This window comes from Bombina bombina, chromosome 6 (assembly GCF_027579735.1).
Source record: "Bombina bombina isolate aBomBom1 chromosome 6, aBomBom1.pri, whole genome shotgun sequence".
NCBI lineage: Eukaryota > Metazoa > Chordata > Amphibia > Anura > Bombinatoridae > Bombina > Bombina bombina.
This window is the reverse complement of record NC_069504.1, coordinates 975,727,852-975,743,472: the sequence shown is the minus strand read 5'-3', so window position 1 is coordinate 975,743,472 and position 15,621 is coordinate 975,727,852.

Here is a 15,621-nt window from a genome sequence, read left to right as displayed (position 1 = left end):
GCATTGCTAGAGGTAGCTCTGGGTAAATCTGATATGTAGGTGCATTTGCAAGGCCCTTTTGAGAAATGCCGGCATGATAAAAATCAGCCATCTTTCCGTGGATTACACTCTCCTCCCTGCCCTTGAGGGCAAGAGTTAACCTCCCACTGTGCAGCAAAGTATCATTGCTTGATTCCAACATGAAAGAAATGATACCCTTTATAATCAATTAAAAAATAAGGGCCCATTAAGAGAGTTATCTGTGGGTTTTCTGAACTACTGCTTTCCCTATTCCCCCGATTACGCATTGTCTCATATTTCTTCAATTATTACAGGCCACATGTTGATCGGAATGCAGTTTGCAATAATAAAAAAAAAACACATCTTTGGCTGGCTAGTAATAGCATTTAGGCGAGATTAAGCAACATAAGAAAAAGTAGCAGCTCAGCAGGATCGCTATGCTCTACTTTCAGTTGACTGGGGCATTCAGCTAGCCAGGGGTCTACAGCTGCTTTCTGCAGGAATGTGGGGAGAAACCAAAAGGCATTTTATTTTCATGCTTTTAGGCTTTGCATCCATCCATTGAAATGTGCCATAGCTGTAGGTGACCCTAGGTCTTAGACATGACTTCTTTTCAAAACATAGAATAAAGTTTGCAAAGCTAGATGCATTCTTGGCTTCCTATTTGTAATGTTTCACTAGCTGGATACACCACCGTAAAAGCTTTGATGCCACAGCTGGATTCCAAGCTTCAGCTGCTGCTGTGCACCACTGCTAAGCAAACCACAGAGCCACAATGACCCACGCCGCCCAAACCCGCAGGGCCACTACCCATTATTTTTCTGATTTCAGACCATTGACCTCAGATACTGTGTGTACACAGTAGAGAGATGGCTTGTTGTAAAGAAATGAAAGAGAATAACTTTGCCAACCAAGATTCACCTTTGGATTGCTAGTTGCAAGGGGGTACACAACATGCAGAACACAACATGCTAGTTGCAAGGGGGTACACCACATGCCTCTTCTTATTGACTCACTCAATATGTTCAGCTAGCTTCCAGAAGTGTGTTGCTGCTACTACTTCAACAAAGGATACCAAGAGAATAGAGACAAATGTAATAATAGAAGTAAATTGGAAAGTTGATTTAAAATGGTATGCTCCATCCCATTCATGAAAAAATATAAAAATGTGGCTTTCATGTTTCTTTAATGCAAGAAAGAGAGTCTGAACAGTAAAGTGATGAACATGTGCCAAGGAGTCAACAACTAGGCCACAACAGCAAAGAGATGGCTTTCTCAAGGAAAATAAAATAGAAATAGAATAGAAAATAACATTTCCAAAACAGACATTGATATTCAGACTGCTAGAAGGACATTCCCCATGAGGAACCTGCGCCAGCTGTTGGTTTACAAACTTTAAACCTTCAACTTGCAGGTAAGCTAAGCACCGCACCACCACGGAGTCCTACGCTTGCCCCTGTTAGGGCAACTACCACATATTTTTTACAATTTTAGACAATTAATAAGGAAACAGCAGTAAAGAGATCATTTGCTTTAAACAGCATTAAAGGCACATGAAACCCCAAATTTTTCTTTCATGATTCAGACAGAACATACAATTTTAAACAACTTTCCAGTTTACTTCTTTTATCAAATTTGCTTCCTTCTCTTGGTATCATTCATTTGTTGAAGGAGCAGCAATCCACTACTGGTTTCAAACTGAACACATGGGGAAGCCAATCAGCAACTTGCACCCAGGTGCTTTGCTGCTCCTGAGCTTACCTAGGTAAACCCTTCAACAAAGGATAACAAGAGAGAGAAAAAATAATAATAGAAGTACATTGGAACGTTATTTAATATTGTATGTGCTGTCTGAATCATGAATGTCTAATTTTGACTTTACTGTCCCTGTATCTTCATTTTGTTAAAAAAAAATTGTGCTTGTCTCAAACTCTATGGAGAGGTCAAAACACAAATTCAGTAGCCTTCAAATCAATAATGGTGCTTTAGGCAAAGATATGTGTAGTACTTGCATTATGGAGAGCACTTAGCTACAGCTGGATTTGAACTCTTGACCTTCAGCTTTCAATGAAGCATAGTTGACCACTAAGCCATTGTAGAACACCTTGAATGGGCATGGCAGGATCTGTTGTTATAGACTTGTTGATTTTATTTATATTTTTAAAGGACATAAAACACATTTGCTTTGCTGCGCCTGATCTGACCTCGGTAAACACTTCAACAAAGGATAAAAAGAGAAGGAAAATAAATAAATAATAGAAGTAAATTGGAAAGTTGTTTAAAAATGTATGCTTTGTCTGAATTGCGAATGTCTAATTTTGACTTTACTGTCCCTTTAAATGCATCTTCCTTTTGTTAAAAATAAATAAATTAATAAATTGTGCTTGTCTCAAAACAATAATGGTGCTTTAGGCGAGGATATTCGTAGGACTTGCAAAATGGAGAACACTTAGCCGCAGGTGGATTTGAACTTTTGACCTTCAGAATTCAAGGCAGCATAGTTTACCACTAAGCCATTGTGGTGCTTTAGGTGAGGATATTCGTAGGACTTGCAAAATGGAGAACACTTAGCCGCAGGTGGATTTGAACTTTTGACCTTCAGAATTCAAGGCAGCATAGTTTACCACTAAGCCATTGTGGGACACAATGTTTGGATGTGGCAGGATCTGTTGTTATAGGCTTGTTGTTTTTATTTATATTTTTAAAGGATATAAAACACATTTGCTTTGCTGCTCCTGATCTTACCTCGGTAAACACTTCAGCAAAGGATAACAAGAGAAGGAAAATAAATAATAGAAGTAAATTGGAAAGTTGTTTAAAAATGTATGCTTTGTCTGAATCGCGAATGGAAAGGATATAAAACACATTTGCTTTGCTGCTCCTGATCTTACCTCGGTAAACCCTTCAGCAAAGGATAACAAGAGAAGGAAAATAAATAAATAATAGAAGTAAATTGGAAAGTTGTTTAAAAATGTATGCTTTGTCTGAATCGCGAATGTCTAATTTTGACTTTACTGTCCCTTTAAATGCATCTTCCTTTTGTTAAAAATAAATAAATTAATAAATTAATAAATTAATAAATTGTGTTTGTCTCAAAACTCTATGGAGAGGTCAAAACACCAATTCACTAGCCTGCAAAACAATTAAGCTGATTTAGGAGAGGATATTTGTAGGACACGCATTACAAAGAGTACATAACAACAGCGGGATTTGAACTCGTGACATTTAGCTTCCAAAGCAGCAAAGTTCACCACTAAGCCATCATAGGAAACTTTATTTGTATTTGTATTTTTAATGGACATAAAACTCTGTTTTTATTTTTATTTTTTGTATAAAAATCGGGCATGTCCCATGCTTCATAGAGAGGTCAAAAAGCAAATGATGTAACCTGCAAATGAATCAAATGTTCAAATAGTTGGTTTAAGGAATGTGCAACATTTTGAAAACCTAGGTTGCAGAATTTTGTTTTTGGCCTCTCTAGGGAGAGTGGGACAAGTACCATTTTTGCATAAAAATAAGAGGTGTATTATGTCTGTTTAAGAAAATATAATAGAATAAAATTTTGCTTTTTGGCCAATCTAGGCAGAGTCGGACAAATACATTTTTACACAATGTTGTGTTTTATGTCTCTTTAAGTAAATAAAATAGAATACAATTTGTAAAAGATATTTTAACGTTAGAATTATATTTGCAATGTTATTAGAAGTGGATGCAACAAGAACAGCAAACTTGCAACCTGTTACTTGTGAGGTGGGCCAGATAACCACTAAGCTACAACTACCTACTCTTTAGTTACCGGCTGTGCCAGTTCCTATTAATTTTCTATTCAGTCAGGCAAGCCAGCCAGTAGACAAGGGGTAAGCACAGAGCTGCACTGGTGGAGCAGAGTTAAGGTCATGGCCTAGCAAGCATAGGACCAGTGGTTTGGTTCCACTCCCTGCCTGAGTTAATGGCTATGACAGATGCCATAATGTTCTATGGAAGGGCATAAATAATATAAAATATAAATATGGGAAACATATGGAAGGGAATATGAATATATAATAGGAGAAACATATAATAGTAAAATATGGGATATTGAGAGGGGGAGGAGACAGAACCTAGAAGGGAAAAGATTGGATCAAGAAGGCTGGGAAAAGTAGGAGGGCAGAAGAAAGGAGGGAAAAATGGGAGGGAACTGGAAGGGGAAAAAGTATAGTTGCGGATGGGCTGGGAAAATTAGGAGGGGGAGGACATTGGATGGGAATAAAGGGAGGGATAGGGAAAAACATAGGAAGAGGAGGAGAAAGGATATGGAAGAAGTATAGATGTGGTTGGGCTGGGAAAACTTGGAGGGGTTCTGGATAATTAGAAGGGGATGGGACAAATGGGAGTGGTCTGGAAAGGGAAAAACATGGGGAGGAGACAGGATAGGGAAGAAGTATAGATGTGGTCAGGCTGGGAAAACTCGGGAGGGGGAGGAGTCTGGTTGGGGACGAGGGGGAGGAGATTGGAGAAAAACATGGGGAGGAGATAGGATAGGGAAAAAGTATAGATGTGGTTGGGCTGGGCTGAGGAAAAACCATAGGAAGGGGAGGAGAATGGATGGGGAAAATGGGAGGAGACTTAATAGGAAAAATGTGGATTGGATGGAAAAAATCTTTTTCCCATCCCATTTTTCCCATCCAGTCTCCTCCCATTTTTCCCATCCAGTCTCCTCCCATTTTTCCCCATCCAGTCTCCTCCCATTTTTCCCATCCAGTCTCCTCCCCTTTGTATGTTTTTCCCCATCCTGTCCCCTCCCAGTTTTCGCAGTATGAGAAAAAAGGGATCTGGAGGAGGGAAGGATCAGATGAGGAAAATAAAAGGGGAGACTGGATGGAAAAACGGAGAGAGAAAACCCCCCACTGTGCAGCAAAGTATCATTGCTTGATTCCAACATGAAAGAAATGATACCCTTTATAATCATTTCAAAAATAAAGGCCCATTAAGAGCGTTATCTGTGGGTTTTCTGAACTACTGCTTTCCCTATTCCCCCGATTACGCATTGTCTCATATTTCTTCAATTATTACAGGCAGCATGTTGATCGGAATGCAGTTTGCAATAATAAAAAAAAAACACATCTTTGGCTGGCTAGTAATAGCATTTAGGCAAGGTTAAGCAACATAAGAAAAAGTAGCAACTCAGCAGGATCGCTATGCTCTACTTTCAGTTGACTGGGGCATTCAGCTAGCCAGGGGTCTACAGCTGCTTTCTGCAGGAATGTGGGGAGAAACCAAAAGGCATTTTATTTTCATGCTTTTAGGCTTTGCATCCATCCATTGAAATGTGCCATAGCTGTAGGTGACCTTAGCTCTAAGACATGACTTCTTTTCAAAACATAGAATAAAGTTTGCAAAGCTAGATGAATTCTTGGGTTGCTATTTGTAATGTTTCACTAGCTAGATACACCACCGTAAAAGCTTTGATGCCACAGCTGGATTCCAAGCTTCAGCTGCTGCTGTGCACCACTGCTAAGCAAACCACAGAGCCACAATGACCCACGCCACCCAAACCCGCAGGTCCACTACCCATTATTTTTCTGATTTCAGACCATTGACCTCAGATACTGTGTGTACACAGTAGAGAGATGGCTTGCTGTAAAGAAATGAAAGAGAATAACTTTGCCAACCAAGATTCACCTTTGGATTGCTAGTTGCAAGGGGGTACACAACATGCAGAACACAACAAGCTAATTGCAAGGGGGTACACAACATGCAGAACACAGCATGCTAGTTGCAAGGGGGTACACCACATGCATCTTCTTATTGACTCACTCAATATGTTCAGCTAGCTTCCAGAAGTGTGTTGCTGCTACTACTTCAACAAAGGATTCCAAGAGAATAGAGACAAATTTAATAATAGAAGTAAATTGGAAAGTTGATTTAAAATTGTATGCTCCATCCCATTCACGAAAAAATATAAAAATGTGGCTTTCATGTTTCTTTAATGCAAGAAAGCGTGTCTGAACAGTAAAGTGATGAACATTTGCCAAAGAGTCAACAACTAGGCCACAACAGTAAAGAGATGTTTTTTTACATTTGTGGGGATGTGAAATATCCCTCACCAGTCAGCCAGTCTAGGACGATTTTCCCAGATGTCGCTCATTTATAAAGTTCTATGTTGGGGAAACCAAAGCCTTCCTGCCCTCTAGTGGCCGTCAACTTTTGAAGGTTCAACCTGTGTTTTTTTGTCTCCATATAAAAGTTAATATTGCCCTATTAAGTGTGTTAAGGTCAGTTTTTTTAGTATGAGTGGTAGCATCTGCAGTGTATACAGGATCTTTGGGAAAATTGTCATTTTGATTACACTAATCCTTCCTGTGAGGGACAGAGGAAGATTACTCCAAGACTTTAACTGTGAGTCAATGGACATGATCAGCTGTTTAAAATTAAGATCATACCATTTATGTGGGTTTCTCCTCAATTGTATACCTAAGTATTTAAAGTTGTCCTTGACAATCTTAAATTGGAAATTATGTAAGTTCTCTCCATCCTTGGGGTGTAGCCATAGGAGCTCCGATTTACCCTTGTTTTTTGATAACCTGAAATCTTCCCAAAGCTTTCAATAAGAGAGATTAGGGGTGGCAGGTTTTCCTTCGGATTAGGGACTATTAGAATCATATCACCCATGTACAGTGACAGGTTTATTTTCTCTGAGCCTATTTTAAGACATTGTATGTTATTTCGGATCTTTATAGCCAAGGGCTCTAATTCCAGGTCAAAGTGGAGGGGGGAAAGAGGGCATCCCTGCCTAGTACCCCTGTACAACTTAAAGGTTTCAGAGATCCCTCCATTGATAATCAGCGCCGCCTAGGGGTTAGAGTAAAGCCTCTTAATAATGTGTACAAAATTCCCATGAATTCCGAACTTCCCTAATGAGTAGAATAGATGTTCCCATAAGACTTTATTGAAGGCCTTCTCTGCATCTACAGCCAGTAGACAGGCCTTCGGGAGTGGGGAGGGGTCCACTTTTTTATTATAATTTGCCCAGTAGTAAGAGAGAATAACCTTATGTTTGACACTGAAGAGCGCCCCTTAACAAACCCCGTCTGATCGTTATGTATGAGGGATTGTAGTATTTTTTTAGTCTATTTGCTAAAATTTTAGTTAATATTTTGTAGTCACTATTCAGCAACGAAATTGGTTGATATGACTCTTTCAAAGTTGGTTCCTTCCCTGGTTTAGCTATTAGAGTTATATTTGCTTCTACAAATCAATTGGATATGTCTATTTTCCCAGAGAGTAGACCATTATACAGCGTCTCTAAGTCTTCACCAATGCTCTGATGTAAGATCTTATAAAATTTGCCTGGTAGCCCATCCGGACCTGGCGTTTTCCCTAGCGGTGAGTTTTTAATGACTCAACTTATTTCTTCCCTTGTTATAGGAAGACTCATTGCCTCAGAATCTGCAGCTGGTAGTTGGGGTAAATTAAGGTCTGACCAAAATTGGTCCCTTAGATTCGTGTTTATGGGTATGGAGTTATAGAGAGATTGATAATATTCAGTGAAGGCTTGCGAGATTGTGTCATTATCTGTCATCATCGAGTCCCCAACTTTTAAGTTAGTTATCAAACTTTTAGGCTTTAATATTTTTGTCAATGCCGCTAAATATCTACCTGTTTTATTGCCGTGCCTGTAGTACAAACCTGATGCTCTATTCAAGGTGCGCAAGGAGTTATCTAAAAGATAAGTGTCTCTTTGCTGTTTGACTAGGTAATATTTTCCCCTGTTTAGTAAGGTGGGACACCATAAGTATCTATTATGCGCATTTTTAAGTTGACGAAGTAATAGGTTTGCCCTTGCCTTATATTGTTTTTTCAGTTTTATAGTGTAAGATGTAACCACCCCTCTCAGAACTGCCTTAGCCACTTCCCAGAACATCATTAGCTATTCTTTGTGAGCTTGATTTGCTTCTCTGTAATGTTGCCACTCCTCACTCAAGAAGGTGTGGAAACTGGCGTCATTGTAGAGATATGCTGGGAATCTCCAGATGTTCATCTTTCTCTCGGGGATATTTAGATTTAATGTAAGCTGAATAGGCATGTGGTCTGTCAGCGTTATGTCTAATATTTTAGCGTGTTCCACTTTTGGTGTCAGAGAGGGTGATATCAAGAAATAATCAATACGGGATAAAGTGTGCTTTGATAAAGGCAAGTATAGTCTCTGACCTCTGCATTTCTATCTCTCAATATGTCTTTCAGCCCCAGTGTGTTTCTGAATTTAGTCATGATACGTGAATCTATTTTAGAGTATTTAGTGTCGATTGGGATAGGTCCCTCCCACCCGGGGTCTTTGAATCTATACAGAGGTGACTGTGGGGCAATATTAGAATCTCCCCCTATCACCATCAGAAGGTCTATAAACGGAATTAATTTATTATGTATCAAGGTCCAAAACTCCCTTTTCTGACTTGTAGGTCCATATACTCCACACAGCACAAAACTACATTCATGTACCTTAAGCTGTATGAAGATAAAACGCCCCTCTTCATCTATTTCTTTTTTAGTGACAGCATATGGAAGATTTTTTTTAAAGGGGCTACACCCCTTGCTCTACGAGATTCGAATGGTGTGTAAATCATCTCCGCCACCCAACCCTGTTTCAATTTCAGATGTTCCACCTGGGACAGATGTGTTTCCTCTAAGACAGTGATATCCGCTTTTATGTTTTTAAGGTGTTTCAGTATTGCCTTACGTTTAATGGGGGACGTTATGCCCCCCACATTCCATGCAACTAAGTTTAGGTGAGGTATGTTTTTACTCATGTTTGTGGCAAGTATGTGAGGAAGAGAGTACATTACCATGGTTATATTTTCCTGTCCCAGGTTTCTTACCGTCATTCGTACCGGTCAGGCAGGTCATAACAGTGTTAAAGCAGCTATTTTTTCAGCCTATTCCACCAATCCCTTCTACTTTCTAAAATATTAAGCATATAATTAGACTCACAGGCAACATTACATAAATACAGTTTTCTATATTTCAGTCTAGGGTATCTGCATATTGTTATTATATTATTAATTGAGGCTGTATGTGTAAAACTATCAAAGACAAATTCTAAAACAACACAATTAACCACTACTATATCTAACAGAGCTAAAGACAGTGGATTGACCAGCATGGGACTGAAACAAGCTAAGGGTTAATGCTGGAAGTAGTGAGATAGGAGAAGAGGGCAGTATGGGGTTAGATGCAACAATGTCGCTAGTGTAGGGAGGAGCTCCGCCTCTTACCTTAAAAGTGTGCAACACAGCGTCTTGGCCCTCTTCTTCCTGGATCCTGAGCCAAGACATTTTTGCAGTGTTTGCTGTGATTCAAAACTTCTTCATGCAGCGTCCCAGAAGAACCAGACTTCCTCCACAACGATTCCATGCTCTGACATTTGCAAGACCTGGAAAGGAAAAGCAGATAAGTGACATGGATAATTTGGAGGAGTTAGTTAGATGATTTTGTCCCAGACACACAATATTCTAGCTTAGCTGATACAGCACACAGTAATATACATAGATAATTTACAACAGTTGCTGAGGTTCATGAAGTTAGCTGCACTGGATCGGCCTATGCCACTGAAGCACTGGTCAGGCCTCCTAGCATTGAGGCCTTGAGTGCACAAGGGAGCCAAGTTAATGTTGCAGGGGTAGATCAGGGAATGCAAGTGGTGGGACAAATAGTGGAATCGCCTGTGCTGTTTAGTGACAGGCCTGACATGATGACCTCAGTGGCTAAGAAAAGGCCTAATATTATTGGTAGAGGGTCTGCTCGGGTTCACCCCCCCCTTCCCCTATATAGATAATAATCCGACCGCCACTACTGTGCAACGTCATTTCCGCTCACACACACTTGGACACCGACAGAGATGGAGGCAATCGACCGGGTCCTCTAGTACACGCCACAGGTGAGTACCGTGAGAGGACACCGGTAGGGGAACGATTGCCAGTCTCCGTGGGGGCCAATAGAGGAGGAAAAAGGGTTCAGAGAAGGGGTAACCTTGGTGCTGCGACACGTGGGGGCGGGGCCACAATTGGAAATGTTGGGCATAAGTGAGGTTTCCGGAAAGAACATATCATGAGGAATGAGAGGGGCAGCCGGGCTAATGCACAAAAACGAGTGTTTGCTAGAGGTAGCCGCGGCACGCATACCCAGATATATAAGGGTAGGAAGCAAGATTATGCCCATAATAGGGGTAACATTCACAGCAGCGCTGCAGCGCTTGAAGGGTTAAATGAACGCAGTAATACTTCGGGAGGCATTATTAACCCTGTTAATCTAATAGGTGTGAGTGATATGCATGCAAATGATAGGGCATTACAAATGCAAATGAGAGAGGTTCTGTTCCTTTTAACACCTTAACTGCCAGTGTGAATGATCAGGATAATGTGAATGCATTGAACTGGTGCTAACGTTAGTGCGGGTATGAGTGTCCAGAAGGCTCTTTTTCCTGTTAGGGACCCTCTTTCATTTCCCAATGGGAATACAGTTAGGCCTAATACTAACTTGCAAGGTGTGGCAGGGTGCAGTACAATGGGGAGTGAGACTGTAGGGATAGAAACTGCTAATCCTTCCAACACTGGTGTTCGCTGTGCTCGCCAAATTTTATCTATCTTGCAGGGAACGGCTCAAGTGGGTCCTGTTCTGTCAACAGTATCTGGTCCATTTAACATCACTCCTTGGGCAGCTAACTCAGCTGGAGCACAACAGGATCTAGTGCTAGCGGCACCTGCCCAGCAGTCAGCGGTTCCTGAAACAAGGAGAGATGCCCTTCCGGTTGCCACAGCTCAAGCAGTGGCATCCTCTGCAGAGGGTAAGACTGGGGCATTTATACACGACCGACCTGACATAGATGACTTATCACTAACTGAGTCAGAATCTGACAGTGACACTTCATTGGGGCTAAACACTAAGGGCCAGAAACGCATGTTCTCAATGGTGAAAAGATGTGGCAGGAATTTCAAGGGGGTAATTTTAAAAGAGCAGGTAAGCAGCAGTAGCAATTAGCTTTGATGGAGCATCCCCATGACACGTCAGGCCAGATAATTGAGCGCCCTTTACCTAGCCTTAGCTCAGAGCGAAAGGTCGCCTTACATGGTGATTCTTTGCCCTCTTACACCCCTTCCTTACATGGACACTTGAAACCTAAAACGGTTAAGAAAATTCAGCAGGGTAAATACGTTAATGTCTTTGAGCTTTCGGCAGAAGCTTATAGACAGAAAGAGAAGAGTCTTGATGGCACTGGTCCTAAACGGTTCAAGCGCCCGGAAACTTTTGATGAATGGCTCATTTGTTTCAGAGTGTACTCTTCATGCTATTTAGAAAAGTACCCCAGCCAGTGTCATGCTATTTTGAAATATACTGATAACATACACTGGATACAGAGGAGGTATGGAGATGGAGCGTGGAGAGATTACGACTCAGAGTTTAGGCAAAAGATGGCAGGGAATGGGGTGCTCACGTTTGACACCACTGATACCCACCTCTGGCAGTGTCTAGGCTCTCATCCTCCCTCCTCCAGATCCATGGGGGTTACGGGACAGTCCTTTCGTTCACCAAAAGGTAAACGTAAAGGTGGTGCCTGTTGGGCGTACCAAGATGGCAAATGTGATAAAGGTAGCTCCTGCACCTTTCGTCACACATGTAAGTTCTGCAGGGGTTCTCACCCCGGCATGGAATGCTCCATGAGAAAAGAACTTCAAACAACTAGAGGCACCAACAGATTTGCGACTGTTACAAAGGGCTCCAACCCCAGTGAGGGTTCACGCCCTTGAGCCCTGGCTACATCATTACCCAGACCGTCACGCCGCAATATTGTTGCTTGACAGTTTTTCTTATGGGTTTCATATACCTTTAATTCGGAGTGCAAAAGGGGCCTCTTGCACTAGAAATTTGAAGTCTGCTTATCAGTTTCCACAGGTTGTTAGGTCAAAATTGACCAAAGAAATTAAATTGGGTAGGATTGTCGACCCTTTTCCTTCCATCCCCCTCCAGGATTTGGTTTAATTCAACATATTTCTCACCCCAAAGGCACTTCTGTTCAATAATAACAATGCCATTGACCCAGATCTGAGCTCAGTAAAATATCAATCGTTTGACAGGGCCCTGGAGTTGGTGCGGTCGGCGGGTAGAGGGGCCTTACTCGCAAAATTAGATATAGAAGCTGCCTTTCGTTTGTTGCCATTGAATCCAGCAGCTTTTCATTAATGATGTCGCGAATAGTTCGCCGGCGAATAGTTTACGGCGAACATGGTATGTTCGCGTTCGCTGCGGCGGGCGAACATATGCGATGTTCAATCCGCCCCCTATTCGTCATCATTGAGTTATACTTTGACCCTCTATGTCACAGTCAGAAGACACATTCCAGCCAATCAGCATCATACACTCCCTCCCAGACCCTCCTACCTCCTGGACAGCATCCATTTTAGATTCATTTGGAAACTGCATTCTTAGTGAGAGGAGGGACAGTGTAGCTGCTGCTGATTTAATAGGGAAATTGATAGCTAGGCTAGTGTATTCAGTGTCCACTACAGTCCTGAAGGACTCATCTGATCTCTGCTGTAAGGACAGCACCCCAAAAAGCCCTTTTTAGGGCTAGAACATCAGTCTGTTTTTTTTTTTCTGTGTAATCTAATTGCAGTTGCCTGCCTGCCAAGCCACTTGCCCAGTGCTACCACTCATATCTGGTGTAACAGTAGTGTAAATTTAAAAAAACTAAAACTTTTTTGACTGTGAAACATCAGTCTGCTAGTGTAATCTAATTGCAGTTGCCTGCCTGCCAGCGTGTGTGCCAGGCCCACTTGTCCAGTGCAACCACTCATATCTGGTGTAACAGTAGTTTAAATTTAAAAAAAAAAAACTTTTTTGACTGTGAAACATCAGTCTGCTAGTGTAATCTAATTGCAGTTGCCTGCCTGCCAGCGTGTGTGCCAGGCTCACAGCGTATACTGTGCCCATTTGCCCAGTGCCATCACTCATATCTGGTGTAACAGTAGTGTAAATAAAAAAAAAACTTTTTTGACTGTAAAACATCAGTCTGCTAGTGTAATCTAATTGCAGTTGCCTGCCTGCCAGCGTGTGTGCCAGGCTCACAGCGTATACTGTGCCCACTTGCCCAGTGCCACCACTCATATCTGGTGTAACAGTAGTGTAAATTTAAAAAAAAAAAAACTTTTTGGGCTGTGAAACATCAGTCTGCTTGTGTAATCTAATTGCAGTTGCCTGCCTGTCAGCATGTGTGCCAGGCTCACAGCGTATACTGTGCCCACTTGCCCAGTGCCACCACTCATATCTTGTTTAATAGTAGTGTAAGTGTACATTTAAAAATATAAAAACTTTTTGGACTGTGAAACATCAGTCTGCTTTTTTGTGTCAGGCTCACAGCATATACTGTGCCCACTTGCCCAGTGCCACCACTCATATCTTGTTTAATAGTAGTGTAAGTGTACATTTAAAAAAAAAAAAAACTTTTAGGACTGTGAAACATCAGTCTGCTTTTTTGTGTCAGTCTCACAGCGTATACTGTGCCCACTTGCCCAGTGCCACCACTCATATCTTGATTAATAGTAGTGTAAGTGTACATTTAAAAAAATAAAAACTTTTTGGACTGTGAAACATCAGTCTGCTTTTTTGTGTCAGGCTCACAGCGTATACTGTGCCCACTTGCCCAGTGCCACCACTCATATCTTGTTTAATAGTAGTGTAAGTGTACATTTAAAAAAATAAAAACTTTTTGGACTGTGAAACATCAGTCTGCTTTTTTGTGGCAGGCTCACAGCGTATACTGTGCCCACTTGCCCAGTGCCACCACTCATATCTTGTTTAATAGTAGTGTAAGTGTACATTTAAAAAAATAAAAAAATTTTGGACTGTGAAACATCAGTCTACTTTTTGTGTCAGGCTAACAGCGTATACTGTGCCCACTTGCCCAGTGCCACCACTCATATCTTGTTTAATAGTAGTGCAAGTGTACATTTAAAAAAAAAAACTTTTTGGACTGTGAAACATCAGTCTGCTTTTTTGTGTCAGGCTCACAGCGTATACTGTGCCCACTTGCCCAGTGCCACCACTCATATCTTGTTTAATAGTAGTGTAAGTGTACATTTAAAAAAATAAAAACTTTTTGGACTGTGAAACATCAGTCTGCTTTTTTTGTGTCAGGCTCACAGCGTATACTGTGCCCACTTGCCCAGTGGCACCACTCATATCTTGTTTAATAGTAGTGTAAGTGTACATTTAAAAAAAAATGACAGGCAGAGGCAGGCCACCCGCAAGTGCTGTCATGGTCGTGGTGCTGTGATTCCCTTTGGCCCTAGAATATGGCCCAGTGTTCAGAGGCCACGTACCATGAACTCGAAAAGTTCTGAGGACATAGTTGACTTTTTAACACAGGACACCCAATCTTCTATAGCTTCCGCTCCGAACCTTGACGCACCATCCTCCTCCAGCTTATCTTCGGGCAGCACCTCTCAAGTTACCACTTGCCCGCCTGCCGCCACCACCAACACTAGCACCACAGCCGCTTCACTTGATCTGTCAGAGGAGTTATTTACACATCAGTTGGAAGAAATGAGTGATGGGCAACCATTATTGCCAGAGGATGTAGATAACAGGGATATGTCTCAGTCAGGCAGCATTCCACACATGGACGTACGGTGTGATGATGATGATGTTGTACCCGCTGCAGGAGTTTGGTCTGTCACTGTGAAGCGGGCGTAACCCTTACACTACCTGATCGATACAACATCATACCTGATGTTTTAAAGCACGTTATTCCAAACAATTTAGGAATGTTAGGTGATTTATGCCCTTTATGGATTAAAACCAGACTCTGCATCAACTATGTAATTTTCCGTGGGAGTTTTGCCATGGATCCCCCTCCGGCATGCCACAGTCCACAGTCCACTTGTTAGTACCCTTGAAACAACTTTCCCATCACTATTGTGGCCAGAAAGAGTCTCTGTGGGTTTTAAAATTCGCCTGCCCATTGAAGTCAATAGCGGTTCGCCCGGTTCGCCGGTTCACAAACTTTTGCGGGAGTTTGCGTTCGCAGTTCGCAAACCCAAATTTTTAGTTTCGCGACATCACTACTTTTCATCTCATGGGAATTAAGTTTGAGGGCGGCTACTATGTAAACAGTTGCCTTTTTGAGACATTTAGTATGTTCCTCCATTGGGCAGTCAGCTAGCGGATAGGCGGGGATTTCATAGCGCATTACCTCGATGACTTTCTCCTGGTTGGAAGAAAGGATTTGCGGGATTGCCAGCTACTTATGCAGACCATGAGACATCTCATGTCACAATTTGGGGTTCCCCTGGCCGAGGACAAGTCTGAGGGTCCATGTACTTGCCTCACTTTTTTAGGTATCCAAATTGACACGGAGATGCAGCTGTGTAGGTTACCTCCTGACAAGGTTCAAGCCATGTTACTAACAGTACAGTTGACTGCAGCCAGTCGTGATGTTTCACTTCACCAACTCCAATCCTTGCTGGGTCTTCTTAATTTTGTGGGTAGAGTAATCCCCATGGGGATGGTTTTCAACAGAAGGTTGGAAAGTAAGTTAAAAGGGTCCCCCATACCGTCAAAAAGAATTAGAGTCACTGATGGCATGAGAGC